Source organism: Leptopilina boulardi, unplaced genomic scaffold (genome assembly GCF_019393585.1).
Source record: "Leptopilina boulardi isolate dan_hultmark-lab unplaced genomic scaffold, ZJU_Lbou_2.1 LbouV2_303, whole genome shotgun sequence".
In the NCBI taxonomy this organism is placed as follows: domain Eukaryota; kingdom Metazoa; phylum Arthropoda; class Insecta; order Hymenoptera; family Figitidae; genus Leptopilina; species Leptopilina boulardi.
This window is the reverse complement of record NW_026137867.1, coordinates 283,353-307,630: the sequence shown is the minus strand read 5'-3', so window position 1 is coordinate 307,630 and position 24,278 is coordinate 283,353. Positions and strand designations below refer to the sequence as shown.

Sequence of the window (24,278 nt, the reverse complement as noted above, 5' to 3'; positions counted from 1 at the left end):
ATATAAATATTATTTTAATTTCTGATTTTTTTTTCGATTTTTTTTGTTCCCTTTGATTAATTTCTAATAATAAATTGGAAAAATAATATTCCGATGCATAAAAATATCGTAAAGGTTTACCGAATTAGCGTTTAAATGAACTTTTATTTAATCTTCCGTTGACACACTTATAAAGGTTTGACATTTTTTTTTTTCTTCATTTTTATTTTTTTAAAGCGACGTCAGTTGCAGACTAATTACTTTTTCGACATTCGATTTATATAAACGTATAGATACATATGGTCAAACTATTGGTGGATGACACTAACAGTTGTCGGAAAAAAAAAAATCTAGGGTATTTGCGGTCGAAAAACTTTTTTTCCCTCGGTCAAAAATGGTTTGACAGAAAGTTGATTACATTCGTTATTTTATACTGATATTTTACATTTAACGAAATTTTTATTTATTTTTTATTTATAACAAATATTGTTATTTAATGAAAATGACATTTAGAAATTAGGTAAAATATGAAAATCGGTTTATTATTATATTTTTTATATTAAAAAAACAATTGAATTCTTTTACTTCTTTTTTCCATTCTTTCGATTATAAATTAAATTCAAATAATTTATTTTTAAAAATAAAAATTTATTCTTCATAATAAAAAAATTCCATTTTTTAATTTAATATAAAATTTAGTAAAAATAATATTCAGGATAATTCTTTTTATAAACTCAATTTCAACTTCATATTGAGAGTAAATTAACTGAAAGTAATTTTTTACATTATGAAAATATTCATATTATATATTTGTATGTGAAAAGGGTTTTTTTCTTTTATAAAAGTGAATTTTTAAAATTAAGTAAAAAATAATATTATTAATGAAAATTTTTAATTCATTAAATAAATATTTTCATTTCTTTTGTTTTTTTTTTCAGAATATGAAAATTTTTTTTTTTTCGTAAAAATCTCTCTCTAGTGTACTGGATTAAAAAAATATTTTAAACAAAACAAATATGACAAATTGTTTAAATATGAAACAGCAAATATTTGTATTTAGTTTTATTGTTACGGTATTAAAAAGTAAATAACATTGGAGAGCGATATTATCATGCGATCCACTTTTTTTTTTTTTTTTTTTTTTTGAATGATAGAAATTCGTAAATGAATTATTGGAATGTAGACAGAGAATAATAAATCTCAATCTATGTGGCGCTATATATATATATAATATGTATGCGTGAGTCTTAATTTTTAAAAAAGATTTGTGTCGTTGTCACTTGAACTTGCGACCTCATTTCTTATATACATGTCTTCGTGGTTAATAAAAAGACATGAAACTGAACTTTCTGACCGACAGTCTATCTAGTCACCTATTGGATGACATTTATCTACTCTATAGCTATACCTGTGCTCATAAATACCAATTCGAACTGACTTGGAAGATTGATGTATCTTCCAGCAAGAGACATTGATCCAACGCAGTGTTTCTCAAATTACAATTCTCTTTTGGATTGACCACTATTCGGAGATATATATATATATATATATATATATATATATATATATATATATATATATATATATATATATATATATATATATATGAGGAGTGAGAGAGACGGAGAGAGTGAGAAAAAAGAATAAAATAAATAATTTACCTTTTCCACGCGGTTCGCGTCTACCAAGTGAGACTCCTTCCGACTGCTCACGGTCTAATAAATTTTGTTGGTCCCTTCAAGGCCAACGAACTTTTTTTTATTTTTATTTCTGTTTCTCAAGCTCTCTTATCCCCGTCATCGATTTCTGATGACTCTCGCTTTATCTCGAGTCCGACAAACATTTCTCTCGACACTATATTTACACAGGCTTTGTTAATCTCCTGCCACAACTCTGACTCGCCAAGTAGCCATGGTCATTTTAATAATTTATAGTCACTTGAAAAATATAGTATTAACTCAATTTCATTGATTTCAATATTGTTTGATATTTTTGTACGTTATGCAAATGATTTCCTACCTATTGTACTACTTGTAAGAATTTTAATTTATCACTTGGTACAGCAAATTGTCATTTTCATATTATTTAAATTCAAAAGCTTTGCATAATACACAAATGTTTGTTAATGCGTCAATATCACATTTATTATTCATTCTTATTATTTACTTTATAGAAGAATTTCTATACAAGAATTTTTAATCAGACACACTTGACAAAGAGAAAGTTCATTGTAAAGAAAACATTTTTCAAAAAAAAAAAATTTATATTACGCAATACATAGTAATTGGATAACAGAATTTATCATTAATTTTGAAATTTTTTATCTATATTAATTTATTTAATTTTCTTTTTCAGATGGCTGAATTTTTTTTCTATCACATCCTCGTTTTGAATTGGTAAGTCGAAAAAAAAAAAAAATTTATCTCTTATCAAACATTTCTCACCCACGTTCTTATCATTGTCCGCTAGCAATTTTCCATATCCTTTCCTTATAAAGTTCACTCGTAAACTAAATTCTTTGAAAAGAAGTGCGGGTTTATTTTTACACCTCCATAAACGATACTGGGATTATTATTATTACACGATGGCCATATCACGGATTTTTCGTCCTAAGAATCCCATAAGTCGACTATAGAAGTGAAATAAAAATTTTTCCTCACTCGCGCTCTCTCAGCAAGTTTGCAATTTTCATTGGATTTCCTTTAAAGAGGGTTAAACGCCCGTTGGCGAGATTTTCATCTATTTTTTTCTCTCCTTTTTCTTTTTCTCAAAGAGGTGGTAAAATGTTTCGCGTTTGCAGTAATGGTGAATCATTTTGAAACGTCTGTTTTTCCAAAGCCAAGCTGTGTCGACCGCAATCTCTTTCGTTATTAAGGTTTTTGACGTAGCACACAGATATCTCTCTCTCTCTCTCTCTCTATTCTTTTTTACTCGCTAGAAACGTCGAGGCCCACTTTCCTCAGCCATTTCCTTTTTATTGTATAGGGGATGAAAGCGTTTTACTTCTCTCTGTGTCTATGTCTGTGTGTATTAGTACGCGCGCGCCCTCATCGTATTTTTGTCAGTGAACAAGGTAACAATATGATAATAGGCGTTCACTCAAACCACCCCCATTTTCTTCTGTCCTTATACCTCTTATCATTCTCACTACGTCTAGTCAGGAGACCGTTTTCATTTCAAGGAAAACATTAATACGACCTCAAAACCCTGAACGTCGGAAACACTCGCTCTATCTTAATAACAAAAGCTGACAAAAAATTAAAAATAAAACCACGATTTTTTTTTGTGTGGCATTATACACACACACACACACACTTTGCGAAACTTTGCATTGAAAATATCCTTTTCATCCATTTCTCTAATTATTAAATTTTTTTCATAGACGCGAAGAAATTTTATTTTTATCACCGGGGAAAATTATTTAAAAAATCATTAAAAATCCATTTCTGAAATGCAAATATAGGCCAATTTATAAGAATTTGCAAATTTAATTATATTAACTATTTATAAATTAATAAAACTAACAATAAAAAATTAATTTATAAATCACTAGAAATCCATTTCTAAAATGCAAATTTAGGACAATTTATAAGAAGTCGCAATCTCGCAATTTAATTATTAACTTTTTATAAATTATTTATCTTCATTGGGTCAATCGTGTTTTAAATAATAAAAATATAAACTTAAATTAATTTAACCGGATTTAAATAGCTAGAAACAAATGCTATTTTTAATCATTTAATTGCATAAAGAAAATTTATTTTTTTTTGAAATAATCATCGATTACTTGACTATTATCAAATAATAATTATTTGTTACAAATAAATATTATTTATATGATAATAGTCATGTAATCGAGTAGTTGAATGAAATAAATTTTTTTTTTCAATGCATATAACAAAATTATTTGATTCGAATAATTGGACACATTGTAATGGATTTGTTTTCAATGTAAATATCTATTTTCATTTATTTATCATATGAAAAGTAGTTAAATTTTTAACATAGTTGTTATAAAAACTATATAATAAAATTTTATTTCAATTATTGAAAAATTCTATTGTTTATACAAAAATTTGTTTATATAGAATTTTTGATTTGTTACGTTATTATTAAATTTTTTATTTAAACTAAAATTTTCAAACACACCTTCATTGTTTTATATTAAATTTATTTCACTAAAACAAAATTCGTTGGAAATTTGAAAACATTTCGAAATTCTATTTACGTGAAAAATTAAATGAATATAATAGAGAAAATTTGTATAGAAACAAGCGTTATTAGAAAATTTTAATTAATAATATATATGTAACTGAAACAGGGTGTCTAACGGTCAGGGAATTTCAGAAAATTTCATTCAAAGTCAGGGAAATTTCTGTAAATTTTATACAAAAATTAAAATTTTTTGTAAATTTAAAAATTTTTTAATCCAAAAAAACTTGAATGGTTTTTATTACCATTTGTTACTACCATTAGAAATTAATTTTTTGTTAAATATGTCAATAATCATACTTTTGTCCAAAGAAAGCAGAAATAAAGTTATTAAAAAGTCAGGGAAAAATAAAAAAATGTCAGCGAAAGGTCAGGGAATTTTTTTCTCAATCCTTGTTAGACACCCTGTAAAAAAAACAATTTTTAAATACTTTTTTATACAAATAAAATAAAATTGATTTAATTCAAATAAAAATTATTTGATTTAAAAGAACCTAAATATTTATTTGATAATATTCAAGTATAATCAAGTATTTAAATCAAATAAATTTTTTTTCATGTAGTTAAATTTTACTAATAATTAAAAGAATTTTTTATGAGCCAAAAATTTTGAACGTTCAAATGAACGAAATATATTTTCTAATCTACAAATTATTAAAAATTATGATGTCAATGTAAAATAACACAATAAATTAAACAATTATTAAATTAAATAAATTCTTTTTAGATATTTAAAACAATATTTTTTAATAAAATTCATACTTAAAGAAGTTACAAAAAAAATTTCGTTCATTTGAACGTTCAAACCTTTTGGCTCATAATTTTTTTACTAATTAATATTTAAAGAGCAGATAATATTAATAAATTGTTCTCAATTTGCACAGAATCCTAATCATTTTTTTAAAAAAAATAAAATTCCAATTTTTTTTTTTTCATGAAAAATTTTGTTTTTCGAGCTTTCTTCGCAAGAAAAAGGATTTATTTTTCATTAACGTACATTTTTCAAAATATTTCCTATCTTGAATCACGGGAAATTCAATATGTTCAAGTAAGCTAGAAGAGATATTAACCTTTGATTGAAAATAATTTCCACTCTAGTAACAGTAAGACGTACAAACTCAGTGAGAGAAGTACATACTGTAGACTTATCGATTCAATTGTAAGTTTGGACCATCTCCAGGAGTAATGCACTAAATTTAGTGGAGTCGAGCATAATTGAGCCTCTCAAGAGTCGAGTTGGTTACTTCTGCGCTTCATTGATCCTTTATACTCAACGATTGTTAAGTTTCAGATTACTTCTACGAAACAGTGTAACTCGAAACTACTACCATCTTCTTCTCTCTCTCATCATATTATACCAGATTTGATACACCCTCTAAAAAATTCCCAAGAATTGCAGGAAAAAAAAAATTATTGAAAAAAGACATGCTTGTAAGATTAAAAATTTGAAATCGAGATGCGATTTTACATAAATCAGAATTCGGAATTGTTATAATATTGGAAATACATTCACAAAAAAAAAAAAAAAAAAAACGATTTCCCTTTCAATAAGTCATCAAATTTAAAATCTATAAAAGTTTAGTGCTTTAAAAAAGTATAGTCAGTTCTGGTTTCAAGTGATTTGAAAGTGGCCTATTCACAATCGTGTATTTTTATGAGCTGGTGAAACTATTTAAATAGACCCACCTAAAAGTAATAAAACGATTATTCCACCTAACAGAATAATAATGTCATATATATATTTTATATTTCAAATGTTTAATAATCCCACCAACGAATTTTCATATACACACTCTCTTTCTATATAAATTCATTCATATTTCAATGAAATTTAAATTTTAATTAATGCAATTCAAACGGTTCTCTCATTTTATTTAGTTTATATAATATCCATTTTTTTTATTATTATTATTAGCATTATTACCCCAGAAACTTTTTTTTAAATAATCCATTTTGTATAATTATTGCCTATTATATATAATTTACAATTCAGAAATTTAACGATCAAACTTCAGTTTTAGCAAAAATCGTAAAAAAAAAAAAATTCATCCTGTTTATTCACTGATTATAGAGAGAAAACTTGTTTGCAATTTTATTGCGCTAATTAAAAGATTTCGACAAATTGAAATTTATTTTTTAAACGGAAAATAGAGAAAACAATTATGAAGTTCACTATTCAACGTAAATTATTATTATTATTTTTTATTATTATATTATTATTTATTATTATTGTTTTATGTTTTTTATTATTGTTTTTTATTTTTTTTATTATATTATTATATATGAGAAAATTAGTAAATTTGTTAACACTGCGCGACTAGTTTATTTATTCAAAAAGTTTCATGGGCAAATGATGAACTTGTTATAATAACAATACATCCAATCAGAGCAAGAGTTTAGCAAAAGATGCGTGCGTAAAAAAGTTTAGTTCGTATACTTTTGTGTCGTGTACCTTCGAAAACCGGTTAAAATACCCGTGAAATGGGGAGTAGGGTAATAACGGAACAATTAGAGACTCGTTAAGAACGCTTCTTGTTGAATAATTTTTCGCAATCAGACATAATTTTCGAGAGAGATAGATAGAGAAGAGAGGGAGCAAAAGAATAAACATTCTTTAACTCAATTGCACCATCGATCGTGTATAACATCGCAAGTATTATGTATATTATAAGAACGCTTCTGAATAAAATGCGCGCAACACTTTTATTTCGCGAGACAGCTCTGACAGTTCAAAACCATAAGGTTTCGTATATGTAAAAGCCAGATGATAAATCGATGAAGTACATATCCATTATTATGTGCTATGAGATATATCCGCTTCTTGAAAAGAGAATGTAACTTAAAACTCTGTTGATGTCATTGAGTCATCGACGAATTTTTTTTTTTTTATTTATTTATATATTCCGCAGGGAAAAAAAATATTTCCAAATTTTATCTCATTTATCTTATTATAAAAAAAAATGCTATATTGGGAAAGATTGAAATCTCGATTTTGATATTTCTCTTACAGGTTTCCTTCTAATGTGAATTTACATTTTTTGATTATCAATAATTCTCATGGTCGCTTTAATTAGTATATGTGTGAGTTCAGGGTTGTTTCTTCATTGATCTTTTCGTTTCGTTTTTTTCGATGAAAAAGAATCGACTTAAATATATATATAAAGCTACACTGAAAAAAAAAATATTTAAATAAATGGGTACTTGATTATTATCAACTAATAATAAATATTATAAACTATAATCAACTAAATCTTTAGTTTTAGCAAATAAATATTATTTGTATTAAATAATTATTATTTGAGACATGGTATTTGTTTCAAATACAAAAAATTATTGATACAAAATACAGTTTATTTAATTTAAATAAAAATTATTTGGTTCAAGGAAAATATTCATTTAATATTAGTCAAGTAACCGTTTATTGGAATCAAATAAATTTTTTTAAGATTATTTATAATTATTTCTTTACATTAATAAATTAAATTGTAATATCTTTTTTAAATGTAATTCCAACTATGTATATATCAAACTGTCGTATTTAATATAATTTCGTAATTATGTTGTAATTGGATTTTGGACTGAGGATCATTAAAACTACATACTGTGTATATAATATAATTACGAAACCTGTAACGATTATAATTATCTATTTTAATTGTTGTACGAAATTACAGTGCAGAAGGAAATGATATAAAAATTTAAACAAATTGTTTGCGCAATTGTGGAAAGATCTCTCTTTCTCTCTCTCTCTCTCAATAAAAGGAATTAAATCCAATTTAATGGTGAGTTTTTGCACACCTCATTGATTATTCTGCGTGCTAGTATTTTAGATGAAAAAAAAGCATGTTATCAAATAAGTCAATCTTCATCAGATGAACGCAGCAGCCAACTTTCCCCTTGGGAAAAGCTGGGGTGATTTCCTGTGATTGTTTTCGATAAGATTGAGTGATTTTAATCTTCCGATATCACAGTTGACTGAAGCTGATATCGATTAACTGCTTAGTTTTGGTTTCAAGGATAAATTCACGATTGCCTGGCGACTGATTCCCTTTGTTCATTGTGCAAGGGTTCACCAGTGGCGACATTAACGTGGAGTTGAGGTCGACAAAGAGAGACAGAGAGAGAGAGAGAGAGAGAGAGAGAGAGAGAGAGAGAGAGAGAGAGAGAGAGAGAGAGAGAGAGAGAGAGAGAGAGAGAGAGAGAGAGAGAGAGAGAGAGAGAGAGAGAGAGAGAGAGAGAGAGAGAGAGAGAGAGAGAGAGAGAGAGAGAGAGAGAGAGAGAGAGAGAGAAATGCCAGGAGATAGACTATAGAGGAGGGGGATGTTGCATAGAAGGGAGAGACGATTGACCTCTGCCCTCTCTTTTCTCTCTTTCTCTCTCGTAAGATCGCCTTTGCGCTGCAGGCAATACTCTCAAAATTCAATTAATTAATCTACGTGCTCGCGATTTATCTTAATACATTTATTTGCATTCCTCTCGCCCAGTGAATCCGCATCTCTGAAAGAATTGCTAATGAGTTTTTTCTATCAACAAACAAAAAAAAAGAAAACAGTCGAGAACTGTTTCAAGTTGGCATTCAGATTGCAAGAACAAACGTCCTTTGTGTGTGTATATCTTCCTCGAGATTGAAAGTTGAGAGAAAAGCAGTAATAAGTGGAATTTAAATAATTTTTATGCAAGTTTATGAGACAATTTTTTTTTCTCTCTCTCTCTTCGTTTTTAATCCAGGAAAATATTGTCCAAGCAAATTCTACATATAAAATATTTAGAAAAAGAATGATGTATATTTTTCTTCAAAGTGGGTGAGGCCGATAATGCCACAAAGGTTTTCTATATATACATAACCAAAAGGTAATTGAAAAAGAAGTTAATTCTGCGCAAAACAATTTTATAGCAAAAGCATATATATATATATATACAATATATAATAACAGAGTAATAAAAGGAATGGAATTAATAATAGTGCCAAGGTTTATTGCGCTTATTGATCAGTTGATTTACAGTCTCTCTAACTAGATTAGAGATCTGACTAATCTTACATATATAAGGATGATGACTATTGAAACATTTATTTCAAAAGAATGAAAGTTCTTAGAATCCGATAAACAAGAGCTTTCTCAGATAACTATGATATCGATATTGTGAGTCATTTCAAAAATGAAAGATAATTACATTAATTAGATTGAAATTTTGTTTTCAAATTAGAAATTTAATTTTGCTTTTTTTTTGACGCTAAAAGGTTTCTTTCGTTTTTATTTATCGATCGTTAGACGTATAAATTTACAGAGGGCACTGATAAAAATCGCCGCTAATTCGATTAATCGATTAATGCTCGCTAAACGAGAATCGTTTCGCGTTCCCTTTGGCTGGGACGACGACGTGTTAAAGAGAGAAAGAGAAGGAAGAGAAACAAAGAGAGGTAGAGAGAGAGAACATGCGAATCTCAGGGGCATCTTGCAACGCTTTGGAACGTAGGAGGAGAACTTTTGATTAGTGGAGGAGACTCAAGAGAGAATGTGGTTGGGGCAGAAAAAGAAGTAAGAGAGAAAGAGAGAAAGATAGGAGAGAAGAGGGATAAGGGCTCTTAGTGGAACAGTGATCGAAAGAGGTGAAAGAGGAGATTGTATATGAGGGGCTGCAGGGCCGTCTTTGACCTCACCGGAGGTCTTCAAACTACCTCTAAATATCTCTAATATCTTTTAACTTTTTAAAATTGCATTTCATCATCTTAAAATATTCACTTAATTATAATGATTAATTTATTTCTTGCACAAAATCGAGTTCTTTTTTTTTTGCGCCAGGCATTAACTTTTCTCACTTCCAACTTTAGTAAAATTTAATCAGGAATAACTGAACTATACAACAAACAACTAATTGTACTACTGAAGTAGGATAACTAAGAACAATGATAATTGAGGATCTTAGATATAATTACAAGGACCAAGATAATTAAGAATTAGGACATTGAGAATTATTTAAAAAATTACTATATAGAAATTATTATGAGAATTATTAGAATTATTACACAGAGAAAAATGAAAAAACGAAAAAACTTTTACTTTTTAAGTTATCTTCTTCGTGTAAGAATTATTCTGCTTAGAATAATAAAAATGTATTTAAAAATTTGAGAATTAGAAAAAATTGTTGTAAAATAGAAATGGATTTTTTTTTTCTATAAAGACATTAAAATGCCTAGGATCTTGAATCTTAAATAGCTTAGCAGATATATATATATAGAAAGATCGAGTGGGTGATCTGCAGCTGATCGAATTTCATTTTTTCCCTTGGAGTTCATTTCGAATTGGAGGAGGCATCGACACGTCCTATTGTCTAGAATGGAATTGAAGATTTTACGAGGCCTCAGTGCTCGTACGATAATCCCATGGGCAAAGACGCGGCCCTGGGGAACGGGAATGGGGAGGAAATAATGGATGAAGAGTGAAGTGAGGAGTATGGGGGGGGATAAAGAAGGGACGATACGGCATGGTTCTCTCGAACGGTACCGAGAACGATTGGCGAAAGGAAGAGAATGTCGATTGCGAATCTCTCTCTCTACACGAAGAAAAATGGATATTAAGGATTAATATTTGGATACTACCGGTTAATATCTATAGGATAGTGAACTATACGGAAAACATCTTGGATACTTAAATTTAGTATATCCAAAGATATTAAGATAATTAAGGAACATAATTTAGGTGACCCCATCGACAATTTGATCACAATGATTATTTAAACTCTTGACTCACGAGTTTCACTCTTTAATGCCGATTTGTTTTCAAAATGTAAAGGGGTCGTGTACGACAAAACTGATGCAATTTTACCAGCTCTTATTAAAAATGTATGTATTCATTTCAATATTACACTGAGAAAAATGTTTAGTAAGAGAAATCAAAATTTGGTTAGACCAACAAAAAAATTTTGTTTAAGCAACCAAACTATTTGTTTGAGTCAACCAAACAATTTGGTTGAGTGTTTTTTGTTGGCATAACAAAAACTAATAATTTTGTTGGCCTAACCAAATGTTTGGTTGAGATAACTCTGAGACTTTGTTTCAGCCAACCAAAATTTGGTTACAAGAACAAAAATTGCCTAATCAAACAATTTTGTTGCAAACACTAAATTTTTTTTTCTCAGTGTAGCTATTACCAACTGTGCATACTCTTCGCCAGAGGTCTCTGGATAACTGTGCTGTACTTGGCGCCAAATTTAAAAGTACTAAACTTTGTAAACTTTATGTTTTCAAGCTATTCGATATCAACCTACACTGAAAAAAATTTGCTTTGCATTAATGACTATTAACCATAGTAACTTTAAATCTAGTCAGCGTAACCAAGAATCCTAGTCAATTTAGTTGGTTAATATTGTTAAAGTCGATTTAGTAGAATTGACTCCTTGTTTACTAGTTATATTAACTAAGATGTTTGGTTAATATGACATGTATCTATAGTCAATTTTGCTAAAGTTTAATTAGTCAAAGTGATTCTAGCCAATGTAACTAAGATACCTGGTTATTCTGATAAGCTTCCCTAGTCATTCCAACTAATTGTCGAAATTAACTTTGACCAAGATTGCCTAAGTAGTGGGTTCCTCTCGTAACCAGGAAAATTAGTCAATTCCTGGCATACGGGGGTTAGGAATTTTTTTCAGTGTATAAAGTAAAACTGTCAATTACACACAACTATTTTGGGTCGATTCATCTTTTTTTTTTTTTTTTTTATATCAGAAAAAGCAGTCACCTTATGTTCTCTTTGAAATTATTCGAAAAATTAATGAAATTTTCGACTATTATCAAAGTTAAATTTCATCAGGTATAAATTATTTATTTCCTTAATGGTTATTTAATGGATCCAATTTCGAGGAATATAACGCTAAATTACAAAGTCAATTTTTGCAACAATCATCTTGTGTTTCGTTAACTAATTCATAAGTTTCGAAGTATGATCAAAAGGTTTCATAAAAGAAGTCATTAACAATATTTTTTTTTCTCTCTCTCTCTCTCGTGAATTATTCTGAGGCTATATCTTTAGTTTTTCGAGCAAGTCGAAAAAAAAATTAATAGTTGGATCGAAAAACAATTTCTAGAGATATGTATAACTTAGCGCATTAACTACTCTCCCGAGTGTAATCATTGATGACTCACCGCGTGTTCCATTGAAAAAGGCGCTTGTGTGTGGGAATGTCACTCTCTCTCTCTCTCTCTCTCTCCTCCTCCTATTACTAATGTATAAAATAATCAATCAAATCAGGTAAAAAATTGCACTTATCTGATTGTTTGATTGTCTTCTATGATTGATGTATTCTTTGATAATTATTTGTTTTTTTCTCAAATTACACTCGAGTAATTATATTGTCTCAAATCTCGTCTTTTCTATTTCTTTTTCTTTGTTTTATAATAGAGAAAATTTAATGAGACGTGATTTAATCAATATTTCTTAAGATTTTCTCGAATATAAAAATATCATTTGAAATTAAATATTAAATGTTTGAAAATTTTATGGCATAGAAAATGAGATTTGAAATTCAATTAATAATTCAGATTTTTTTTTCTTACTAATTCTGATTCGTGATCTTTTTACTAATTCACATATTTAAAAAGACGTAAATGTCACAAATTTCCGAAATATCAAATTTTAAAATACATGAAAATTTAGAGAGAAAGCGTGGTAAAATGTTAGGTAAGATGGAATAGACATTGAAGGAAATTTTCAAAGTTGGATACATTTTTTATAGTGACTAAATTGTTCGTTTTTATTAAATTGTTTTAATTTTATCAACTGGAGAAAGTGAACCGTAAAAATTAAATTCAAATATAGAAAGGAAAATAAAAAAAATGATTAATAATAATTGTTTATTCAAGTGTAAAGACAATTATTCGGACTGTAAATATTTCTATAGTATATATATATATATAAATACATAAGTCGTTCAATAAGGGGATAATGTATATAAATAAATAATGAAGATATACATAAATATTGAAATAAAATACACAAGCTAAACGAAATTAAATAAAAAAGAAAATAGAATAAATATAAAAGTGATAAGGAAAAATAAGGAAAAAATAATAAGGGAAGCAATTAAATATGAAAGAAGGATGGAAATATAATCAGAGAAACAGCATAAGAGATAAAATAAACTAAATAAATGCTATAAGCAAAAGAGATGCATATAATACAATAAAAGAAATGAATATCAAATAAAAAAAAATATATATATTATATATGAATGCGCAATAAAATAAATGAATACGTAAATATTTAAATATGTGTGATAAAGTAAATCAATATGTGTCAATATAAATTTAGAAATAAATGATTCAGTGCATTATAAATTAACAAAATTATACCGTCATACTAAAATATGAATAAAATATTAACAAAACGATAAAATAAAATGATAAATTGAAAATAAATAATAAAACAATTGCTAAAAGAAATATATATTTAAATTTATTAAAACTTTTAGTATTTATTGAAATTATTTTTATTTTAAAGAAAATAATGCACTATTTAATGATAATTATATTATAGAAAATTAAAAAATATGAAAAATTTATTTTTTTTAACTTCAAATTTTATTATAAAATAATTTTGTATAAATTTTTTTTTTTTTTTTTTTTTTGAACTTTAGGCACTTTAAAAAATGATAAAATAACTATGCAAAGAATTAATGATGAAACAAATGGAAATTTCTCTATACGTGTTTAATCAATCAAAATTCGTGAAGGAACTTGTGGACTCGAGAGAATTGTACATTAATCAGGGGTGGCATGGGGGGATTTTTTTGGTGGTTGTCGAGGGTAGTTTTTCTCACCGAGAAAATAAAAGCCAACTGTATTTTTCTCCCTCTTTTCTACTCTCTTTCTCTGCTCTCTCTTCCCTCTCGTCGGCTCGAGTATCGAAGATAAGGTTAAGTTGGCTGAGAAGTTAGCTAGCCGAGAGTGAGGCAGCTAGCAAGGGGAAGTGGAATAAGGGGGGACAATCCCCTGGAGGAATTTAACGCATGGATGAAGCTGTACCGCGAAGGAGGATGGGATATACGTAACGCAAAGTAAATAAGACCTCGTGCCCGAGGCAGATTTTGAATCTTCCAAGAGTGTACAGGACTTTGCGTTATGTGTCCAAGCCATATGCACTTTGTACAGAAACTTGGCACAACAAGTCGCACATCTCTTCTTTAAATAATTAATAATATGTTTAAAACACACAAACTTTCACACGCTAGATATATATATATATATATATATATATATATATATATATATATATATATATATATATATATATATATATATATATTAATTCCACTGGAAAATTCGAGAAAATTGATTGGCTCACATTTTTTCCAGGGGTGACTTTTGAATTTGAAAATTTGCTTCATTATATACGCCTGATTTGTTGGGTTTGAAATCACATTTTAAAGGGGAACTAAAGCAATTTTTCGTCAAGTGGTGGAAATAATTTTTTTCAATGATAATTTGTAAAAGGAAATATTTTTTTTTAGCGAAGATAATGAAAAGTTTTCTTTCACTACTTTTATAGTAAATGTCAAGAAGTTACAAGAGAGGACTTTCATTTTGAGATAAATTGGATTTACTGCATCTTTCTGTTTTTTTTTCTTTCCCTACCCGCGCGCCGTCGTATTTGTTAGACCGGATCACGTTACACAATCCTCTGGACTTGAAACGTACCATTTCCTGATTGATCGTTTTTTATCCCCCTCTACCCCAAAAAAAAGTGGTTTTAAAGTCTCCCGACAATTCGAGAATTCATCAATCATCGTAGGATATAGTTTTTATTTTTATAAATTATTCTTTTTAGTGTAAAAAAAAAAAATTGTCCATTAAATATTCATTGGTTTTGTGTGCGCGTGTTCAAAATTGAAAATGATGTTCTCCATATAATATGTATTTCGAAAGATATGATAAGCAATTTGTGCAATAAAAGAAGTTATTGGTTTTTCTTTTATTTTCTCATTCCACATTCTTTCTCTTCATGGATTTTCATAATTTCAGTTGACTCTTCAGTTTCTGAAATAAATGGAAATTGAAGTATCCTGGGAATTTAAAAACTTTCTGTGACATATAAGTCGAACGCTGCAGCAGAAAGTTTGGTTTTCGAAACGATCTACGAAAGATCGTCGTCGTCGTCGTTGCCGTCGTCACTTCCAACTTTGTTTGGTCTCTCTTTTTCTCTCTCATTCCCCTTTTCTCTCTGAGGCCATAAGAATGTCAAAACCATCATTATCACTTAGAAACTAAAGAGGCGAGTGCCATTAGATAGAGTAAAAAATGACAGAGAGGGCGGCTCAAAGTCGTATTTTAAACGAGAAATAAAAGTTACTTGTAAATCAAAGTTGATGACTTTAAATAATTCTTTTTTTTTATGATTGAAAACCAACGAGAGTATTTACGGGAAATTGAAATTAGTTTCTTTGAAAAAAAAAATGTTTTTAATTGCTCGCTTTTTAATTATTTTTATTAACTCTATAATTGTGCGATTGCCAGCCAATTTCTATTGTTTATTGAAAAATGGTATATATAGATATAGAAACTCGAGTTTGAACGCTTCCAATAAATAAGAACAATACACATTGTTAGGACGGCTATAATTTACTACGGAATGCAAGCAATGCTATAAATACGTCAAGTACAGCGACATCACGTGGTTTTTCTTTTTTAACCCCTGGCTTTTAAAGTGGTCATGCTTTTTGACCCGTTTTTTATTTTCATCAGGAAATTTTTACAAAAGTGACGAAAATCCAGATATATGTGACTTTTATTAAGCTTATTGAACTTTTTTTTTTTTTTTTCTTTTAAAACTATTATAAATTTTTCTTTGTAAAAGTTTTTACCGGTTTTCTCTCTATATATACTGTCAGGATCTAAAACGGTTATACCGGGAGGGTAAAAAAAAAAGTAGAGGAAAAGAAAAACAATATTTGTAGGACTCTTCCCTTTTCGAAAGTATGTATATATACACATATATAAAAACGAGTAAAAGTGAGTCAAATTTCATTTCATGTCATTTTAGGTTTTTATATTATATAGAGTGCTTCAACGTTTTTCTTTCTCTTCGAAAGTAAACATCCGTAATTATTTCCCTCTAGTTTCCGCATGCGTTCGAAAAAATAAATTAACCGCATCAATTATTCAGTCTCATCCGAGGATTAGGAATTCAATTTTCAGGGAAAAATTGCTTTTCAAGGAGCACTCATATGTAAAAGAGGGGAAATTAAAAATAGAAGAGGTTTTTTTTTTTTTTTAATACAATTATGAATTTTATATATTAAATTAGTAAATAATATTTTGTCCCAAAATGACAATTACATTTTATTGTTTTTCAAATTCCTGACATAACGGTCTGTTTTTTTTTTGTTTTTCACGCTCTTCCTTCTGTCATAAAGAGAACAATTTACTTCCGCGGAAACGTATAACAACAATCCTTTACCATTGATTCAAAAATGCCAGATGGATTTTAAAAAGAAGTATTATAAATCTTATACAAATTCGCAGCATTGCATTGAACGCTCTTCAAATATTAACGAGAGAACCGTAACGAAAATTATGGGTCTGGCCATAAAAAGGAGTGACAGACAAATGTGCCAAAGAAATTTACAGAAAGAAGATTGCATGACAGAAAGCAAAAAAAAAAATGGTCACTCAACGGTTTTCTTTATTTAAAAAAAAAAGTATTCAGGAAGCAAAAAAAAAAAAATTTACTGTTCGAAAATGATTTCTTCGGTAAATATTTAAAGATTTTAGTCTGCAATTATTTTATTTTTGCTTACTTCTTCGCGCATGTTTCTCTTTATTTGTGTATTTAATTTTTATTTCTATTTTTATTCATCAATTTTTTAGTAGCCGTAGAATATTGAAATAATAACGATAAAGATAATTATTTGAATGTAATTATCTGTTAAATTGTGTTTTTACAACAAATATTGGACTACTTTTGGTATATATAGAGTATTTGATAAATTAGCAAACATGGTGAATGGTCAGTTTGGGAATTTTGAATGTTCACAGAACAAACGATTTTGCTTCCTCCCTTTGAAAACGTAACGTTTTAATTGGTCTGTAAATTTTCCAGATTGACAATAGAAAATTGTCATCATACTTTCATGAATGCGATTAAAAATGATTTTGCTTTAAAAAATTGAAATAGTTTTTATAAATTAACAAATGATTTTCAAATAAATAAAGGTGACAATTTTCTATGAAGAATATAAAAAGCGTACGAAATTTCAAGGCAATTAATGTATTTAACGACACCTCTTAAGTAGGATTTTCTCTTTAAAGTATATATATATATATATATCTTTTTATTTTGCACCTGAACCTCACTTTATCTTGCACCTCTGAGGTGGTCTCAATTCGATATGCCCGATGATGATTGAGTTGGGTAAAGTTAAGTTGGAGTAATAAATACCGTTCGCCACTGAGAATCACGAGTTGCAAACCGACCTTCACGCTAATCAAACACTTCTTAAAGCTTGAGGCAAATTTGGCCAGCACTTCCTTAAACTAATACCTTGTAAATGTTACGAGGCCTTCTAATAGATTTTTATTGTTTCCAAATGTGCTCAGCTACGCTTTCGAGAAAAGATCAAGAAGGGTCTGGGTTTCATTTTCAAGGAAGGAGACTTTCCTTGCGCTCGTCATTTACTTCCTAAACAAGACATTCTGACTTTGTCAGTTCAAGGACCAGTCGAAAATCCGGAATTCATTTGCCGAGACTGTCAAATAAGGTCCATCCATAAATCACGTCATACCACGTTCCGTACAGTTTACTGTTGTCTCGAGTTCTCTTCCTTAAACTTTAGGACTATATTCACCGTTAATGTCCTGCTGATTCCATAATAATTTCCGAAAATTACCGGTACCACCCGCTGTTGTCACTATTGTCCACATTCTTTTGTGTTCTTCCTGGTTCTTCCAATAATGCAATCGCTACATACGACCTTGGCAAAAAAAAAAAAATAACCATCAAAATCAGACAACTTATTTCCGGAAAATACAAATGTCTATAACAACTAAATTCTTAAATACATATAATGTCACCGAATACATCTTGGTTGGTTAGTCATACTAGACAAAAAGAATAGAAAAAAAGGCACCCAAAAAAAAGCCCTACCAACTTCTGTTTAACGGGTTTTTTTTTTAAATCTGTGAAGTCAGCGTTGCAGTAGATAGTTTTCTTCATTACTCATTAGTCCTACGGCAAAAAAAAAAAACTTGGAACATTTCTCAGAAGGTCGACAAAAAAATGAGATGTTTCAAAATCTACCTTTTTCTTTTTTTATATATATATACTTAACGGTCTTTTTCATCATCATCTTACAACTTCTTATGACAATTTCTTTTAAGGAACAAAAAACCATTTTAATAATTAACTTGAACGTTAATGTTTCAAAAAAAAATCTCAATGAACAAAGCCTCGCATATTGCTATATTAATATTTACATAACGTAAAACAAACGGTTTCTTTTCAAATAATATATTTGCCTTTTTCATTTTATGAACCTTGTGGCGTTTTAGGAATAAAAAAAAATTTTTTCTTATTAAAGCAAAAGAGAACATTCATTTTAAAGATAGGAAAATTCGTTGAAAACCTTTCTTTTTAAATTATACAATTTTTGAACATTTTATTTAAAGAAAATTCTTGATTTTTTCGAATATAAAAGAATATTTTGATTAGAGCAAGGAAAAATGTATATATATATATATATTTTTTTTTTTTTTGAAAATTGAATCAAAATAAAAACATGAAAGAATTTTTTTTCAGAAAAATGTTTTGTATAGAAAAATTTTATAAAGCAAAATTTGCAATAATTTATTTAACTTTCGTAAATTGTTAATTTCACTTTTTCGAGTTGACTAATTCACATAATGAGACACTAAAGTTTATTGCTTAAATTATATAAAAGGAGGGGGGGGGGAGGGAGGGAAAATAGTTTCCCATAAATGGCGACAGAAAGAGAGAGATAGTCCTTTTTTTTCCCCCAACAATAAAACTCCAACAATTGTAGCAAATTAGACAGTCTCGATTCGTTCAGCTCCTTACAAAGTCATAGTGAAAATTAACAGTACTCGTTGTAATTTGTTCGCTGTTCCTATAAAGAAAATGCGAGCGTTCTCCCGTATATTATTTCCCTAGGCGTTGGTAATTCCAGTAGTAATGGAAATTTTTCCCCGGCTAACTATCGTCTTTATTGACTTCATTTCCGCGGAGCATAAAGTCATGCAGCCAACTACTTTATTATCTTAAACGTGTGCTTAAGTAATATCGCGATTGAAAAATATACAATTTTTAATGAACATTATACATGAAATATTGTATCAAACAAATTTTTTCTTTTCTTTTTATTTTCAATTATTAAAATCAACAAAAGAGAGTTTGTTAATTTTTTCTTTTTTTTTCTTTACAATTATGTTGTTTGAATTATGTTCATATATTGGATGAGTTAATAATGAACAGCACTTAATTCCAGTAAAAAAAAAAATTCAATAGATTGAGAATTTAATCTCAAGGAGAATTATTAAATTTTTTTTTTTCAATTTAGTATAATAAATTTATTAAAGTATTTATAGGTTATTTAAAGTATGTGTGGAAACATTTCTTGGTAAACTATTATTAAGATAGTAATTGTTCAGTAAAATCAGAAAAATTGAGAAACTAGGTAGATTCTATCTAGAAAAACTATTCTAAACTTATTTGGAATAATCGAGATACAATAGACAGTTTCCATATATCCTGAACCTTTTAGAAAAACTAGAAATTAGATAGTTTTTACATAGTTTGACTATCTAGAAACTAGATAGTTTCTACATAGTTACAATATTTAGAAACTAGATAAGTCCTATATAGTTCTAGTGCCTAGGAATTAGATAGTTTCTACATAGTTCAACTATTTATAAAATAGATTGTATAAATAGTCATGACCCTTTTAAATAATCTAGATAAACTTGATAGATTTCATATATGTAGTTCAAGTATCTAGAAACTTCATAGTTTCTACATAGTTCAAGTATCCAGAAACTAGATAGATTTCATATAGTTCAAGTATCTAGAAACTACATAGTTTCTACATAGTTTACGTATCTAGAAACTAGATAGTTTCTACATAGTTCAAGTATCCAGAAACTAGATATTTTCTACATAGTTCAAGTATCCAGAAACTAGATAGTTTCCACATAGTTCAAGTATCTAGAGATTGAATGCTATAATTTTTCTGACCTTTCTAAATGATCTATCTAAATAGTTTTCATATAGTTCAAATATCTAGAAACTGGATAGTATAACTGTCTAGAAATTAGATAGAATAACAGCTGACTTTTCTAAATAATCTAGATGCAATAGTTTCCATAGAGTTTAGATAAAAAAAAAATGTATAGTGGCAGCGTTACATTTCTAATTAGTTTCAGTATACTTCAACTATACAGTTGCTATATAGAAAATAGTCTAACTATACAGAAAGGTGAAATATTTCCACAATTAATATTTATTAATTCGATGTAATTTTTTATTTTTCCTGTAATATAATATTTTTTCACATTTTCACTTATCAGATTAGTTATAACATTTTGTATTTTATGGATTATTGGCTCCAAATAGAAAAAAATTCTGACATATGGACATTTTTTTCTTTGTATATTTTTATCAACTTTCAGAATGAAGGTTATTTAATGTTTCGCCTTTCGGAAATCAGTGTTTTAACAGTGGGGTTCGGTGAATTTATAGCTGGTAGATTAGTTTGAAAGATGGCGTGGGCGAGCATGAAAAGATGTTGACTTTCTACCCTCGATAGAAGGCACCTATGACCCTAAATTTCCCGTACAATTGAGGGCATTGAGAACCGCTGATTCGAACGCGCGGCATCGTCATTCTTTGCAGATGAGAATGGGACAGTAAATATATTGTATATATAAAGTAGTGTAGTGGCATTTTCGAGTCACGCGAAAATAGGGTTCCGTAATCTCATTACCAGTTAGATCACAAACTCACGACATGCTTTCCTCGACTAACGTCTAAATTCATATTATTACTTGAAATGGGAGTAACTCTCCGCGCGCGTCATTCCTTTCATTTGATATTGTAACACGTGTGTATATAATAAAGAAAAAGGAAAGTAATGAGATGATACATCGAATATAATGGATTGCCATCATCAATTACGCAAAATTAATTTTCCTCTTTTCTCTTTATAATAATTTTGAAAGAAAAATTTATATATATGAAATTAAATAAAATTTTGTTTTGTATTTTAAGGTTAACGAATTTTTTAGTGGTTTGGTTTTGTAAATTTACTATATAGAGTGCTCTAAAATAGTCAATTATCCCGTTTGATTAGATTTTCCTTTGATGGATTAAAATTTAGTTCCAACATTATCGATCTTTATTATAAATTCATAAATATTTAATTATTCAGTTCATTGAATTAAATTAATTTCCACTAATTTTAATTATTATATAATTGCGTTTATATTATTATTATTATTATTGGAATAAATATATCTTTGACTTCAAATACATATAAATGAATGCTTAATGAGAAATTATGGAGTATTTATATATATATATATATATTTTATAAATTAAGAGAATTTACATCAGCCAAAAGTTTTGAACGTTCAAATGAACGAAATTTTTTTTGCAACTTCTTTATGTACGAATTTTATTACAAAATATTTTTTTAAATATCTAAAAATAAGTTATTAATTTAATAATTGTTGAATTTATTGTTTTAATTTTACATGGTCATCATAATTTTTAATAATTTATAGATTGAAAAAAATATTTCGTTCATTTGAACGTTCAGAAATTTTGGCTCATGAATTTACAAAAAGCAATTGCAAAACGACAGTATAGAGTGTACAGATGACAACTTATTACGGAATCATTAATTACTGGGGAATAACTTTAATACAAGGTAATTATCTAGTTGCTCTCGGGCACTGCAATTATTTGAGTGGCTTATATTCATCTCTTGTTTTCATCCTTTTTCCGATTCAACTTTGAATGTTGCTTTCGAGTTCAGTGAAGTTACGATTTAGATATATATGTGCTTTAAACACGGTTAAATGCTTTTGTACGATAAAATTTGGAATAATTTACAATTTATAATTTCTCTGCGAAAGTGTTAGTTTAATGTTTATTGATGAAGTATATACGTAACCGAAAAGGAGCAGCAGCAGCTGATATTATGATAATTTGTTCCTCGGAAAGGTTCCCACTTGATTTTTTTTTTCTAAAACAGAATTCGTTTCTAGGGACGGTGCTCGTTAGCTGGGATTTTTGCTTTTTCTCTCTTTTTTTTGATATACCCTGCACATTCCTTTCTTTCGTACATTAGCCTTATTATTATCAGACGGAGTAAGGTTCGTTAGTGTTAGGCGATCGTCTCAGGACGTGTTCACTTTGCAATGCACAGAATCTCTCTCTCTCTCTCTTCCAAACCCTATTATTCGATCTAGAATTTTATATATTTTTTCTACACCTTGAAAAATTCTATCTCGAAGATTTTTACTTTTTTTTTATACTTAAAAGTAAAAACAAATTTCGAATATTTTATGTAGACAATATAAAATAGTTGATTATGTAATTTAATGGAAGTGAATAATGTAGTTAATGAATATTAAATATATTGATAGAATCAAAAATCAATTATTTGGAAAATTGCCTCTATACAAAATCAGCATCTAATTAATTTTTCATTATTCGCATTCGTAAATAACTTTAAATGGCCGTATAATTTTCTTTTTTCGTAAAACGGAATGATTTTCAGACACTTTTCCAATTCTCAAGTTTATTTAAGATGTAAACCAGCTTCCGAGGAATATTTAATGAAACGAAGACACTAAATTGAATTCATCTCATTTTCCATTCATTAATGGAATCTGAGGGTACCCTTAATTAGGAATGCTGACTCACCTTATACTACTACGTCCCTTACGATATGCAAATCGTCTACTCTGCATATTGCAACCATGTAAATTTAAAAGCATTTGAAACAACAGTAATAAAAAAGGGGTATTTTTGAATTATTCCGAATTATTAAAAGACGTATATATCAGTTTTTTTTTTTTAAATTAAAAACCGTTTTTTCTATTTGTTTGTAGAAAATAATAGCCTCGACTTTCTTTCCTTATTTGCGAATGCGAATTTATGCCAATTCTTATACCGTCTTTTTTTTTCTATTCAAAAATATTTCTGTTCGAACTTGAGTAGTTGCCTTTCAGGTATGTATTCATAGTTTATCATTCTGAGAATTCTAAAGCGAATCACAGCCACGATATTCAAAGTAATTTTCTCGCTCCACTCGCCACTGGAATTTCCGCGTTCCTCTTCGCGGGATAATTTGCCATTTTATTGTTAAAACAGCAATAGAATACATTACTGTATCAACGACCAGGAACGAAAGGCTTCAAATTTTGAAACATCAAAATAGATTATGGGAAGCGGAATTTTCATAAAAATATCTCATTCGACTTGCTAAAATACACCTAAAATCTTCTCATCCATGAACTTAAGAGAAGGGAGAATGAAAAAAGGCCTTCTTAAAATTCTAAACAATGGAACTTATATAATTAAAAATATAAAATGTAATAATGAAAAATTTTAATGATTCGAAAGTTTTGAAATATTGAGGTTTTTTTTTTCTACTTAATGGAGTTTCATTATTAGGAAAATTGTTGTCTAGTTAATAATTTAGTTGATGATGGTCTTTTTTTTTTTAGAAAAAATTCATTATAATCAATATTCATGTCTAAAATGATCTTTTTTTTCCACTTTGGCTCATTTTCTAATTTCCTTCGGGTAAATTAGGTGAATACTAATTGAAATTCATGTGCTTTATAACTAAGTTCTATCAAACGAACCTCTCTCGCCTCATTTGGAGAAATAACGGACCAAGAAATACATATATATATATATATATACCTAGCGCGCGAGAGCGTTCAGGCTGCATCTGAAACGCTAAGCAGAGAAAATATACCTTTTGACCTTTCCTTGAACAAGTTGTAGGCACGTCTCGCATCGAACGCAACCTCCGATGCAACCTTACGTTGCATACCATTGCCTAAG

The 24,278-nt window shown here is 28.5% G+C and overlaps 1 protein-coding gene across 3 annotated transcripts in view; it reads left to right on the top strand.

The window, feature by feature from the left end:
- LOC127282972 (uncharacterized) overlaps positions 1-24,278 on the top strand; it is an 81,709-nt gene that overhangs the window by 34,607 nt on the left and 22,824 nt on the right. For all 3 annotated transcript variants that reach the window (XM_051307587.1, XM_051307585.1, XM_051307586.1), the window contains one exon: positions 2,335-2,375. The gene's annotated coding sequence lies outside the window, so the exon portion shown is untranslated. The remainder of the gene's footprint in view (positions 1-2,334; positions 2,376-24,278) is intronic.